General features: G+C 36.2%; 1 protein-coding gene across 1 annotated transcript in view; it reads right to left on the bottom strand.

Annotated features, from left to right (window-relative positions):
- LOC145664797 (globin-like) overlaps positions 1-14816 on the bottom strand; it is a 303771-nt gene that overhangs the window by 90243 nt on the left and 198712 nt on the right. The gene's annotated exons all lie outside the window — the stretch shown is intronic.

Below are 14816 nucleotides of genomic sequence, written 5' to 3'. Positions count from 1 at the left end.
TATTATTTAGAAAAGAGACAGTTATACGAATAATAAACCATGTTGAATTATTATGCATATACGAGGAGTTGAGCGTATAATTGTATGTATAATTATTCGAGTAATGTTCGAATGTTGGACAGACAGATGCACCACCCTGGGTATGAAATCCGTCGTAGTTCGCGTTTTCTCTTGACCGCACACCATCTTCATTCCACCTCTTCCCAACCATAGTCATTTCCTAGGGGCAAGTATTTCTGCTATATTGGCACGCTGCTTTCTGAGGTGCAGTAATGGACTTGGGAGCATTACACCTTACTTCACGTTCGAACTTATAACACAGCAACAGTGCAGAGTTAACAGCTGTACATTACCCTATGACCTACATAGGTATGCGGGATTACATATGTAAAATTTCATTTCTCTACGATATGATGACGAAGTGAGTCAGGGTGAAACTTTCTAGTGCACCTCTCGTTAGCCGGCAAATTTCAAAGAAATCACAAATGTGCAAATTACTCAGAAACTATTGATTTGCGACCCCCCTGGTTCATATAGCTGAAAATGTTCCAAAGTATTTCTAGAATATCCCCTTGCAAAGAAAGCATCGAATTACCAGACATCCTGTATATATATATATATATATATATATATATATCCCCCTCCCCTAAGTTGCACCGTCAAAGTAAAAGAATAAAAATCATCCCAGGCCGGAGGCTCATCAATGCTGAAAATTTGATCAAAATCGGTCGGGTGGTTATTAAGTCATTATTATATTAAGAGTTATCATATATATATATATATATATATATATATATATATATATATATATATATATATATATATATATATATATATATATATATATATATATATATATATATATATGTGTGTGTCTAACACGTGCAAAAAGTTAATAAGGAATTCAACATCTACAGGTATTAATCTCAGTCGTTATCGCAGTGAACAAGATAAGTTTAAGGGAGAAGAAAAAAACAGTATATATGTGGAATGAGCTTCCTCAGACCTAATGTTCAATGATTAATGTGTTAGTCACGTGTTCGATTCGCCGTGGAGCACCTATACGTAGTTTGCATCTCACGTCAAATTAACTTCGTACATTTTGTAAGTAGAGATAAGTAGAAAACCAGCTTGTTTTGTGATGGAGATTTTTTGTATAAAACCCCGGATTTTCTAAAAAAAAAAAAAAAAAAAAAAGTAATTTTTGGCTTTTTAACTTCTTATGATTTTCTTTTTGAAATACAACCTACGTTTCTGGAAATGGATTCAACAGTTAAAAATGTGCCTTTACAACATTCACTCCAATCCGGGACTAACTACCTACCTTTATTGATTTTCGAACTAGCATTTCTTTAGTTACTACGAAGTGTAAGTTACGCAACCCACCATTTCACAAGAGTCATATTGGTTGCCTAATTACCTTATCAAGTTTCTGAAAGTTACACTTCTTGTCATGTATGTTGGGATACGGGTTGTCTAAATTGAAAATGACAGACAAGAAAAAAAAATGTATCACAAGCCAAGAAACAGATACGAATCCAGTCTTTTCTTTTCGTATGGAATTTTCGCTTCAATCCCGTTGTCCGTTCGGGAAACACGTTTCTTATCGGCCTCAGATATTCTATTCGAAACCTGATATTATAAGTTCAGTTTATCAAATTTGAAGTCATAAACGGTCATTTTGGATACAATGTTAGTATAATGGTAGTGGAAGTTATATTATTCACAAAATGTACTCTTTCTTCAGTGTTGGGGGCACGGTTGAGCGCTTATCTCTGGTGCATGGGGTCCCTATTCGATCCCTGGTCAAGTAAGTTTGTGGTGGACAACGTTATGTATATAGGTTTTCTCGGAGTACTCCTGTTTCCTCTCATCTTCTCATTCCACCAATTATTCCAACATTATTCACCTGCTTTAATCCTCTGTCTCCCTTAGCCTAAAGGGCATAATGGTGAGACGTTAAACTTAAAGATTTTTCTTTAGTGTTATATTGTGTCAATATATTTGAAAGAGGAAATCTTTGTATAGTATTATTAATCTTGTCACCCACAAATTTTAACAACCTCAATAAATGTTATGCATATACATACATTAGACTTTTTTATGCATAACGTCCCACACATGGGCGGCGATTAGGGGGGGCAAGAGGGGGCAGTTGCCCCCCCACTTTTTTGAAGTGACCACTTAACTCTTTTAAATTATATCATCTATTTTTCTGTGATAGGCTAGAATCTTCATTATTCGATTTAAAAAATACCAAAAAGAGCTTTTTACTTCTGTTTTTCTCAATCCTGGAGGCATTGTAGAACACGTTACATATCCTTTCACGCTTTTCTGCGTCGAGATGTAGTGTGATGACGTCATAACTTAAAAATAATTTTTGTTATTACTTTTTTTATTACTTTTTGCAGGGCTTACTTTTGCACCTACAAGATTGAAATTTTGCACACACATTCAGTGCACCCCTTAATATTTTGCGCATTCTTTTCAAATTTCTGCGGTAAAACAGGGGGTGCGGAGGGGCAAAAAGGTAAAAAAAAGTTATCTTTTTAACAAAGATCCCTTTTTTCGCGATTTTCCCTCCTCAGATACATGATGGAGACATGTGAGTGGTACCGTTTGAAAGGCTGTTCTGTTCTTTACCTGAGATCCTTTTATATACAAGAATCTGGAGTATTGTAGAGATATTTTTGGTGGACTTACTTTTGCACCTCGAAGATTGAAATTTTGCACACACATTTAGTACACCCTTTAGTATTTTTCAGATTTGTTTCAGATCTCTGCGTTAAAACAGAGAGGTACAGAGGGGCAAAAAAGTACAAAGAAGGAATATTTTTTAAACAAATAATCCATTTTTTCATTATTTTCCCACCTCAGGTACAAGATGGAGACATGTGAGTAGTACCGTTTGAAAGTATCTGAAGGGAATGATGTACGAACAATGATCCTAGGATAAATAGGGATGTCTCAGGAAAATTTTATATTGCATCTGGGTCATCTGGGGCATTGTGGGAATATTCTTAGCTCATTGGTAAACATTTTCCCGCACTTAGTTTTCAAGATAGAAGCTTGAAATTTTTTATACACGTTTAGTACACCTCTTCGAATTTTCCAGTTGATTTTGAGATCTGTGCGTTAACATAGGGAGTCCAGAGGGGATCAAAGTTTGAGAAAAATCAGAAAAGATCCATATTTTCCTCAAAATTTAACGCCTTAGTGACGTGATAGGAAAACGTAAATGGAAACGTTTGAAAGATTGTTCTATTCTGAAGAGAATGAGGTACTGACCATGATCCTAGGATAAATAGGGATGATGCTGTAGCGGATTGACTGAAATTCAATAATTTACCTTGAAAAAGCCATAATTTAAAATGGTTAATGTATATAGTTTAATTTGGAAATGTAAAGTTTTTGCATATATTACTGGTTTATAGAAAAAAATGGTACCATATAATATTTGTCGTTGCGTAAGTGGGTATTGGTTATTTGTTTTGCCGTGGAGTTAAGACAGCTAGAGGAATTGCGTTTTAATTGCAGTTCAAAGGAATTAATATTACAATTGCGTCGTAGCATATGCTTGTAGTATTTACTGTCTTTCATTTTCTAAAAGTAATGACATACATTTAATGGCAAGTGTGGAATTAAAAATTTAAGTTGTTTATTAATCCCCAGTTTCAATATAACTTCTACAAAACAAGCCTCATTATTCATTAGTATGATTAATATTATCCTTTCTATTTATTTGTTTTGCAAATATGTTATTAAATAATCTGATCACACAATTTTCCAGACAGAATTTTATGATGTTCATGAGCAAGGAATCAAGGGTTAGTACCTAATGTGCGTTACTCTTGTCAATTTACTTAATTAAATATGAAACACGATATAAGGTATTTTAACTGAAAAAGATAGTATCCTATTAGTTATACAACTTTTCGTCAAACAGAGTGTTAGAAACAACCATGAAAACTAACATTGATATACAAATATTCAGATCATATCTTGCCCCCCCACTTTTAACGTCCAATCGCCGCCACTGGTCCCACATAAAATTTACTTTTAGCTCAAAACCGTTACTAACTGACTCTTTCAGTCTAGTCGGCATAAACGTGGGACGTAAAACTAACAAAACTAACCGTTACTTACTGAAGTCTTAATGTGATAATATTTTGTTCCATTAAGTCTAATTACTACGTTTTCAGACCAGTTACTGCTACAAGTATCAAAAATATTACTAAGGCATTTTTTTGTCGTCAAGTATTATTCTGCTAGCTCTATAAACAACTCATTTGAACTAGAAAACTCATTGCGGCAATCGATTTGCACTCCTCTTTTCTATCGAGGGATAGGTTATGTCCTTGGTGATTGAACTTCGGTCGATCGCAGTAATTAAGTGTTCTTTCGTGTTATAATGGGAAAGAAAATGCGAATCGTGCTGTTATTTCTTTATTCCATTTAAAACGCTCAAAAAAGCCCAAAATTTCCCAACGAAAAAACAGTGGGAAAAATTGTTAAACCCATTTATTTTCAAGCCCTTGTATCTCAATTTATAGATCTAATGGCTCGGTGCCAAAAAAAAAAAAAATAGTAAAAAAAAGGCGGGAATGAACGTTTACAACGTTGCTTCGTAGCCAGAAGTACTGGATTCGACTGTGGTGGTCAACAAGGTTGAATATACCACCTGATTCTGTGTAAACCAAATATGAAAACCTTATCTTTAGTATGCATTGTAAGGTATGTCGCTTAAAGAACGAACAGTCTTATCAATACACTCACTTTTGCTCGTAGGAAACAGGCGTGTCAGCAACATTGAGTACACGACGATAGTGGAAAGACACTTTACATGCAGAGACGGCTTTAGGATTTTAATTTCGAGTAGGCTCGCTTCCTCGCTTATGGATACATATACACACTTGATTGATTAATGTCAGTAGGAAATTCTTTTACAGTAGTGATTGATGCTGTTTGCTAAATAATTATTTACCATTAATATAAATAGTGGAAAATATATTTACTCTTTATTGTATCTTTTAGCGTTTACAGAGGTTGTTCAGTCTACATTTTGCCAATTTCGACTTACCTAAAAATTTAGAAGAATCCATGGCGCCAGGTCCGTAAGTGCTCGATGTGTTTCCCTTGGTTCCGACAGCGTAATTTCCACTGTAATAGGCTTCTCTGAAGAACTGGGATGGGACTCTTGTCCCATTCCCTTTGCACAGCTTTCCAAAGTCCTTCCACAGTTGTCACACGCCGTTTTCCCAAAGCCAGCTTCAGCAATCCAAATCTGTACACTGTTGGAATCTCATGCTCGTAGATCGGCCGCATGATCTGCTCCTGAAAATACTGCGAATTTATTTTGAAGTTCTTCGCCACCCTACGAATCTTCAGTTTACCTCTGTAACAGTAGCCAGTAACGACCAAGAACCCTTTTGGGAAGAATTCTTTACAGACACAGACCCACCTTCTGATGTTCTTGGCGCCTTTCTCTCGGTATATGATGGCTCTCGGTTTGCCGCAGTAAATCCATGCTTCATCGAGCGTTACGACGTACATCCACCTTTGTTTTGCCACATGCCGTTTGTACAGCTTCCGGGCGTTACACTTTCGTTCCTTTTGGTGTGCATCCGTGAGAAGATGGTCGCGAGCTTTCATGACTTTTTCCAGCTTGAGTTGATGGTGTAACGTCCGGCTCATAGTCCCCAAAGACACGTCAAGACGATTAGCCATACACCTTTTTGAAGGCGGATTTTCTTGCATTGCCATTTTGCAAAGTTTCTTCTGCATGGTGGAGGTGGCCTTGGTGCATTACCGCTTCCTAGGCAACTTCGTAGTGATCCAAATGGTGGAGCTTCGTTGCCCTTGTACTTTTTAATAACATTTTTTATTTCACTTAAACTGATGTTGCAACCATTCTTCTTGCACTGTTTTCTAATGACAGAAACACTAAAGTGGGCGTCATAAAGAGCCGCAACATAGCCTTCCCAAAACCGGCTTAGTTTGGGCGGCATTTTGGTCACAGAACGGAAACCCACATACTTGGAAACAAACTTAACACAACACTCACAACAATGGTCCTGTTTTGTGCGTTATTGTCGTCCGCACGGAAAAACAACTCCGTTCCCAGGAAGCCACTGCACAACACTGCAGAACGCCACGAGCCAGGTCGGGTGAGTCCATTCTGCCTGGAAGGGGGAAGGAACGAAATCGGCCAAACGTAGGCTGAACAACCTCTGTATATATATATATAATTTTTTAAAGCCGTCAGTGTATACATGGCATTAAAAAAATGTCTTGCATGTGCCGTGTGGGACACTTCATTGATAATTTTGTACACAGCCTTCACATAGCACTTCACTTCATATTTTTCTTATGGAATACTACGTGGTAAAGAATACACTTTCCATATCGTTTTCTACCTTTTACACATATAAGAGGTAAGATCCCGATATATTTTCATTACTTGCACAAACCAGTTGTGAAATCAAGTAACACATTTCTTCCGTGAATTTTACAAATTTATACCGCCATAAAATGTCAGAGCGCCCAAAATTTTGCCCCTTTTCACAACATTTGGTTCAAATGCAACTCCGCTCTTATTTGTATCCGCTCTAAATTTGTATTCACTTCCATTACCGCAGCATACACGTCTTAGGTTAGTTAATAAAACAGTGGGTTTGAAACACTTTCATATTATGCCCTATTGCCTGTTTACTTAATATCGCATCAATACGCGAACTCTTCAGAAGAGAAGGGAGGGGTACGGTCGGTTCCGGGATAACATTATCGTGTACCATTGTATTCTCCCGCACTTTCGAGATCGTGTCCACAGAAACAGGAGTGTCAACAGAAGCCATGTTGTTCTGTTGATCTAGAGCACTTGTTGACGTAGAAGGACTAACGCTGCTGGTTGCATTTGCGGGAGGGACTGCAACGATCCCTGAGACAGGGGTAAAAGTGGATCTGAAAAGGTACGGGAATGCATGACGTCACGCCGTCCCCCATGCTTATCTTTGCCCATTGTAATTTTTTAGGAAGTGGGAGACGCCATATATATTTTTTGGAAGTGAGGTAACGACGTTCCCCGCATCCCAACTCACTTTTACCCCTGCCTGATACAGTACTGCACCGGGTAATTGTCGAAATTCATAGGAATCCATCAAAGCAAGGGGGTCCACGAGGTTTCTTGAGCAAACTTGTCCGTCAACAATGACACATTCATATGAACCACCACCACTATGAAAAGCACCAGAAGTTAAGCGAATTTTTACCTAATTCAGTGATTTGCAGTTTGTCCTCTGAAACGTCAGGGTGGAGTCTACAAGGGGTTCTAGTACGTTTAAGGGGACAATTAATCAAAGTGTGTATAGCATTAGAACATGACGCAGGTGGCGGCCACGAAATACAAAATTTACGGAGAAATTAACAGATCAGATGAAATGTCAGCATGAGAGTAACAAAAATAGTAATAAAGGTCATGATCAATGCATGGTGATTAATTAATTTTTTCGTTTATTTCAATTAACCGTAGTGTAAATCAATATATACGATAACTCTGCAGCAGTGTGGGAACAACATATGGTTACAAAAAATCGATACTGGACTTACGTAGAAAGTAAGATAGTAAGATGACACCTTTCCTTTCTTTCTTTCTTTTTTTTCTTTTTTTTTTTTTTTTCAACCTGCAAATCGAGCTTTATCTCATTTGTCAGTGCTAAGCACAAAAGCTATCTATGTTCGTGCCCACGTACAGTAGTGAGAGTTATACGGATGGAAATTTAAAATTCCAACCAGTGAATTTGAAGAATTCTTCAAACCTGAATATATATATACAGTGTCAACCAGTTATCTTGATACGTCCTTATAACTTAAACTAATGAACAAAAAACGCTGGAAAACATCGTTTGACATACTTTGTGATACCACAAGGTTAACAGCGTTGCCAATCCAACATAAAATTACATTTTTCAAATTACATTACGACAAATTTCAAATCTACAAGTTACAAAGAAAATCCACAATGTTAGATCCATTACTTAGTGTTGCAAATTAAGGACACCACAGCATCACACACATCCAAATTTTAGTGGTCCTTTCAGCAGTAATAACACAAGTAAGACGGACGGATGGAAAGCACATCAAAAGTGCTTTAGTATCTAATACTATGATAAGGATATAACGGATTTCAAATGAACAGGGACAAAGTTACAAAGGATTAAAAATTTGACTTTTTTTTTTTCAAAAGCATTTATTTCGAAAAAGGATTAGGAAAAAAACAAAAAAAAAATGGATCAAAATATTGCGATCTTGACCAATAATTACTTTTCGGATCAGAGGCCACAAAATTTTTTGAACGGCCCATAAATCAAGTTTTCGTATTTTCTATGGAATAAGCACATCATATTGAATTAATTGATATTTGGGGTTTGGCTACACTATATGTAGGCTTAGTTCCCCAGATGTAAAGCCTACAAGAAAATTTTTGATTGAAATATATTGAATCTTTTGATCCAAAAACTGAGATTAAATAAGTAACTCATCTAACTTCATAGATGATTTTTCAATAGGTGTAACGATCAAAATGTTTACATCAATTTGATATCTCAAATTATTTTGGAGAGTAGTAAAATTTATTATTAAGTTTGCAACATCACTCCTTAAAATTACACTTGCCAAGATATGTTGTTGTAACATTATAGAAATAAAGAAAATCAAAAATTGTTTTTAAAAGTTTCCACAGATATGTCATTTTAAGTAATAAATCGAATTCTGTATGGTTTTTCCATATCTCTCGAATGGTTTTATATATCAGACTAGCCCTTGGCTAGCTGGGAGTCCGCTCCCAGACCCTCTCACGTTTTAAACCAAAAATTCTACCAAATTTCAAGTTTCTTTTCCTATTTCAACTAACTAAAACATAAGATTTTGTATCCCAAGAAAACGTCCATTTAAATAACATGGGAATTTCTTCATCCCTTTAGACCCCTTAAAAACTAAAAGCAATTCACTTTAGGAAATTTTCCTGTAGGTCAGTCCTGGAAGGCTACAATCATGTCAAATTTCATCATTCTGATCCCGCCGGAAGTGCCTATACATTTTGGGGTGTAGAAGATTCCCATTGGAAAGATTTTTCAGTTCTCCCCCCCAGCAAAAAATCTCCTGTTGGAAATTTTTACTTTTGGTGATTTATTTAGGTAACGTTGACGTAAGCACACCGAATACATTTTTTTGTACCTAAAAATAAGAGATATGTCCAAAAAAAAAAAAGCTCATTTAAATAACATCGTGAATTTCTTCATTCCCCCTTTACAGTCTCTAAAAATTAAAAATGTTCTCTTTTGGTAATTTTCCTGTGAGTTACTCCCAAACAGCTATAATCATGCCAAATTTCAACTTTCCACGTCAACCGGAAGTACCCATTATTTTATGTCAGTGAGTGAATTCTTATAGTTTTATATACATATGACATTTAAATAGGCTATCAGATTGTTGTAAATGGTATTATAATCTTTATCTTATTGAAAACTATGTATGTAATTAGATATGATTCTTATCTAAGTACCTTTCGAAATAAAATTTCTTGAACAAAGTCAGATTTTCAGTTCGTCGCATTAGAACCAGAGGAACATAACTCCATTTTCATAGGTTTACAGAAGAGAGGAAAATAAGTGATTTCTAAAGAAACATTTAAAAAAATAATATGGTAAAAATATTATTGAATAGTAATCAAGACTTTACAAAATGGGTTAGAATACTACTCAAATGACAGGATAGCTTACCAAAATAGTAATTCAGTTTCGTGCTACACACTACACACACTGATAGCTGAGATACGTTCCTCTGACTCTCAGCAGATTGTTTTAAAGGAATTGTTCTTGTGGAGATACGCTTAGCAAATTATAATAGCCTTCAGTTTTCTTATTACGAGCTCTAACTAGAAACACTGAACACTGACATATAAATGTTAAAATAGCACCACTAAACACTAAAATAACATTTAATCACTAGCACTATCATCATCACTACCACAGCGATGCACGCGCTGCAGAGATGGCGAGGATCAAAGAAAACTTAACCCACGATACTGACCCACCACTCATCCTGAACCACGACCCACTTAATCCACTTTGAGCCATCATGACCCACTCTGACCCACCACCCACCATGATTCATACTGACCCACCGAACCCCATCGTCATCAACTCTGTCACACGATCCACGGCCTCTTCTCCAATCACTTTAAAGAGTTTACACTTGTAATAAAACAAGACTGTGAAATTGTCACTAATCGGAGTTTGAATTTCTACGATCAATCGCTCAAGCACCGCTCTATTACAATAACGGTGGATCTGACCTTTACGATATAAAATGGTAAGTTCTGTCATGGGTCAAATTACGATGAATTTTAATTTAATTATCATATATAATTATTTCCTTGTTGAATTTTTTCCGGTACTTTTCAGTGGAAAATAGGATGAAATTTGAAAGTCTCGAAAATCAAGGTAAAATAGGCCAACGTAAAATAATAATAATAATAATAATAATAATAATAATAATAATAATAATAATAATAATAATAATAATAATGTAAAATTTTCCATAATTAAGCATACCGTACAAACTTAAAATTTCCATGTAAGCTTACAATATAAATTATGTATGGCTTGATTGCCTTGTGCTCTGAACAGTCCATATAATAAACGCAATCTTCAGCAACAGTTAAAATGCGAACGTTGCGTGTTACTTGCCACGGTGTTACTTGCCACTATTGGAATTTCGTGTTACTTGCCACGGTTACCTTATCGCATATTTATCTATCTATGACAGCGTGTCCGTTGCCACGCACCTGCATCTAGATTTCATCTTGAGGGTGTGGAAGTAGTTTACCTGTGTTGGCTGGAAAACTCATTCTAGTTTCTTATAACAGCGAAACACACTTTCTTCCACAATTTCTTCTTTATATATATTTCTTCTTTAATGCTGGGCGTTTCTCTATTTCCTCAATTAATTTTTCATAGTTTTTATCACTAAAGACATGCTAGTCACTAATCAAAGAATGTATTAGTTTTCATTGCGAACACTTCTTTTCACGCGCTACACACGGAACGAACTGTTATGTGAAAAAACTTGTAGAAAACATTTATTTTTTACCTTTCTACTTGGAGATATCTCGGCAACGTTTCTGTTCCCGTCGCCTCAGTGAGCGGACTCCCATAAGATTCAATGCACTTTTAGATGTTCCGCAACTGTTCCGTCGCCAAACTGTTGCCCTACTGTCGCCCTGCTTAGCGACACCTCGACAAGTATTCTGACGCCGTCGCCTGAGTGAGCGGACTCCCATAAGACTCAATGCATTTAGCCAGAGCAACAAGATAGTTGCCCGACAAAATGTTGCCAGTGAGCGGTAGACCTAAGGCAACAGCTTGGCGACGGAACAGTTGGACAACATCTAAAAATGCATTGAGTCTTATGGGAGTCCGCTCACTGCAGCGACGGCGACAGAAAAGTTGCCGAGGTAGTTCAAGCAGAGAGAGATAAAAAATAGATGTTTTCTACAAGTTTTTTCACATAACAGTTCGATCCGTGTGTAGAATATGAAAAAAGTGTTCGCAATGGAAGCTAATACATGTATGTCTTTAAGTAGTGATAAAGACAATGAAAAATTGATGAAATAGATAAACACCCAGCGTTATATATATATATATATATATATATATATATATATATATATAAAGTTAGCAAGAATATTCAGATATAAATTGAAAGAAGAAATTGCAGGAGGAAGTGTGTTTCGCTATTGTAAGAAACTGGAATGAACTTCCCAGCGAAAAAAAAAAAAGAATAACACAGGTATTAGACAGGAGTCTATTACATTTTGAAATGAAAATGAAATGAAACCTTGGAGTTTTGTTCCACGGTTATGCCGGGTAGGCTAAAGGAGACAGCGATGATGAGAATGAATGAAATGGCAAGATAAAGAAAATAGGAGGAAATGGGAAAACCCACCAACACGGTTTTTGTCCACTACAAACCCCACTTAGCGCGAGCTGTGATCGAACCAGGGATCCTATGCACCAGAAGTGAACGCTTTACCACCGAAACCTATTAGATTTTGGATCTGATATCACAGTACAACTAAATGGACCAATGTCATTAGGCGTCTAATTATTATTAACAGGTTAATATTACAGGTAAATCATTCTAATACACACATAGTACATGCTTACCTTAATGTCACTATTAGCCTTTCTTCAGGTGGTACAGCTAGTCCGAAGTTTGTGTTTATCTTTGATAAAAGTGCTGAAGAAAGACGCTACATTTAGTTTCCATGCCTTTATGAGACAGCAAGTGCAAGGTATACCGCAAAAGAGAAGTAAAGTATCTTCTATAAAGCTTGACGAGAGAATGCAACGAATTCTCGAGAATCTGAGAAGAGGCTGTGATTTAAAAAAAAAAATGTATCAGAAGTTTGAGTTACGTACAAAAGTTGGAATAGTTGATTAAGAAGAAAAGGGATATGCTGTTGGATTTTGTAAATTAATCATAATCATTATGACGTGCGACGCGCAAGTGACAAGGTTCCTATTGGAACCACCTAGAAGTATGAGCGCTCGAATTACTGACGAATTTCAATTGTTTGTGTAGATTTGCAAGAATACTCCTTTCATCAGAATCTTGTTTCTTGTATTTCGTGCGAGTTTTGTGAGTTTTGTAACACGCATAAGTGTAAAAAGGTTCCTATTTCTTAAATCAGAAATTTGCTTTGTTTCTTGTGTTTCAGATGATTGTCTTGCTTTGAAAATTGCTTGGGAAATTACTCCCACCCCCTCAAGGTCAAATCTAGATGCAGGTCCGTGGCAACGGACACGCTGTCATAGACAGATAAATATGCGATAAGGTAACCGTGGCAAGTAACACGAAATTCCAATAGTGGCAAGTAACACCGTGGCAAGTAACACGCAAACAATGCGAAGCACTGTAGTTTTTGTTTCTCAGTTCTATTTCAAATGTGGCTGACCAGGACCACTAAACTTAGTTATCCATTTAGTAGGTAGATGATATTTCAGATCAGCATACGAAACTGAAGTATTCGTCAATAAATTCTTAGAATTCTGACCAATGCTTTTAAAGTGATACAAATTTTTCCAGAGTTCAATTCAAGATATATGTGCTAAACACTAAGGATAACTTAAAAAAAGATTTTAAAAAAACTAATTAGTTATTAGATAAAAAATACTAACTTCCTACCATATAATACTAGATAATTTCGAAAAATATTTCTGCATTTCGATAAAATTAATTGTGGAAAACATTTCAAAGGCATATGTTTCCCTTAAAGAAAATACATTTAACTTAGAGAAATTTAGTTTTGTGTGAGTTGCGTCTTAAAACTTTGTGAAAAATTAGTTACCTGGTACCACGATGAATCTATTTACTTTATACGGTCTTAATCTAACTCCAATGGGTATTAGGACATGGTCCAATCACCCTTTGATACTTCAAATATACTTAAGTACCACCAACTTCCAAACTATTAGGTAAATAATTAAATGTTTCAGAAAATAGGCAAATGAGGCAAATAGATTATAAGACTCAGAAGATAGGATTATCAGTAGTTTCCATATACCCTACGCTAAATGAAAACCAATTTAAGTATTCAACTGATTACAATTTCTAATCTATTCCATTCCTTATTCATGGTGTGAAGAAAGTGTGCGTGAGAGGTGATTTTACGTTATTAAAAAATCCAGAAAACGGCTTCTATTCACAAGGGAACTTTTTCTGGTGTCACACGAAATGTGGAGCGAGACTATGGTCAATAGATTTTTGTTTGAGAGAACACAAAAATCCATAGGCGGGGAAAACCCTCGATCGCAACCGTTCCGTACTTTCGTGGAGCAGAGCAGGAGCAACACAATACATTGTGATAATGTGACGATATACGTATGGCTCGAGTTCGATGAAAATATGCATAGACGCACAGTTAAACATATACTACAGTGTGTCCAATATAAAATGCAACCCGGTTTTTTGGGATAGTAGAACTTTTGAACCTGAAACGATACACAAATAATGGTTGTACCAAAATAAAGCTTTGTTCATGCATATATTTTTAAACTAGGAAGCAACGATTGAAGTACACTAGGAACCACATAATGTTGCCAGATGTAGCCGAAATGTGCCCCCAAAAACCGGTCTGGAAGAAACACTGACACTGATAGCTTAGATGTATACTTGCAGAGGAGTTTAATTCTACATATCGAGTACACAAAACAATTATTACTCGATACCGATTACGGACACTAATGAGAATGAGATTTCTACGCAGAGTTCACTAACTGGTGAGTATTGCATTTGCATAGTTTAGTAGTATATCGTAGTTCCACACTGTGAAATAAAATTCGCTTGCTGATGTTCAATATTGGTGTCTGACTTCCATAATAGGAGCAATAAACAATTGACTAATTTCAACAAACAATATTCAATAATGGTTGAACATTTATAAAATTATTACTTGCACCGCAAGTCGTGTGGCAGGGAACATTCCAACTATTCGAGAGAACTCAGCTGCGAAATTAAATAACCCTCTAATTTTAAGACTTTTCATATTCATAGCCTCAATTTTGTTGATCGCTGATTGGTCGGCAGTCGCTGTTTACTCGGCTGTTGTTTTAGCAGTTGATGTTTTGTAAGCAAATTACGTGCATTATAGGCATTTAGAGGTCTCCTGAGGAGGATAGAACCACAAACATAATATCAAAAACTATTTTCCTTTTCCGGCTTCTTCCCCGAGGAGGTGATAGGAAGGTTGTTGCCTA

The sequence above is a fragment of the Thermobia domestica genome, chromosome 11 (assembly GCF_964235325.1).
Source record: "Thermobia domestica chromosome 11, izTheDome1.hap1.1, whole genome shotgun sequence".
NCBI classification, from domain to species: Eukaryota; Metazoa; Arthropoda; class Insecta; order Zygentoma; family Lepismatidae; genus Thermobia; species Thermobia domestica.
The sequence above is the reverse complement of the archived record's forward strand: the minus strand, read 5'-3'. Positions and strand labels throughout refer to the sequence as shown.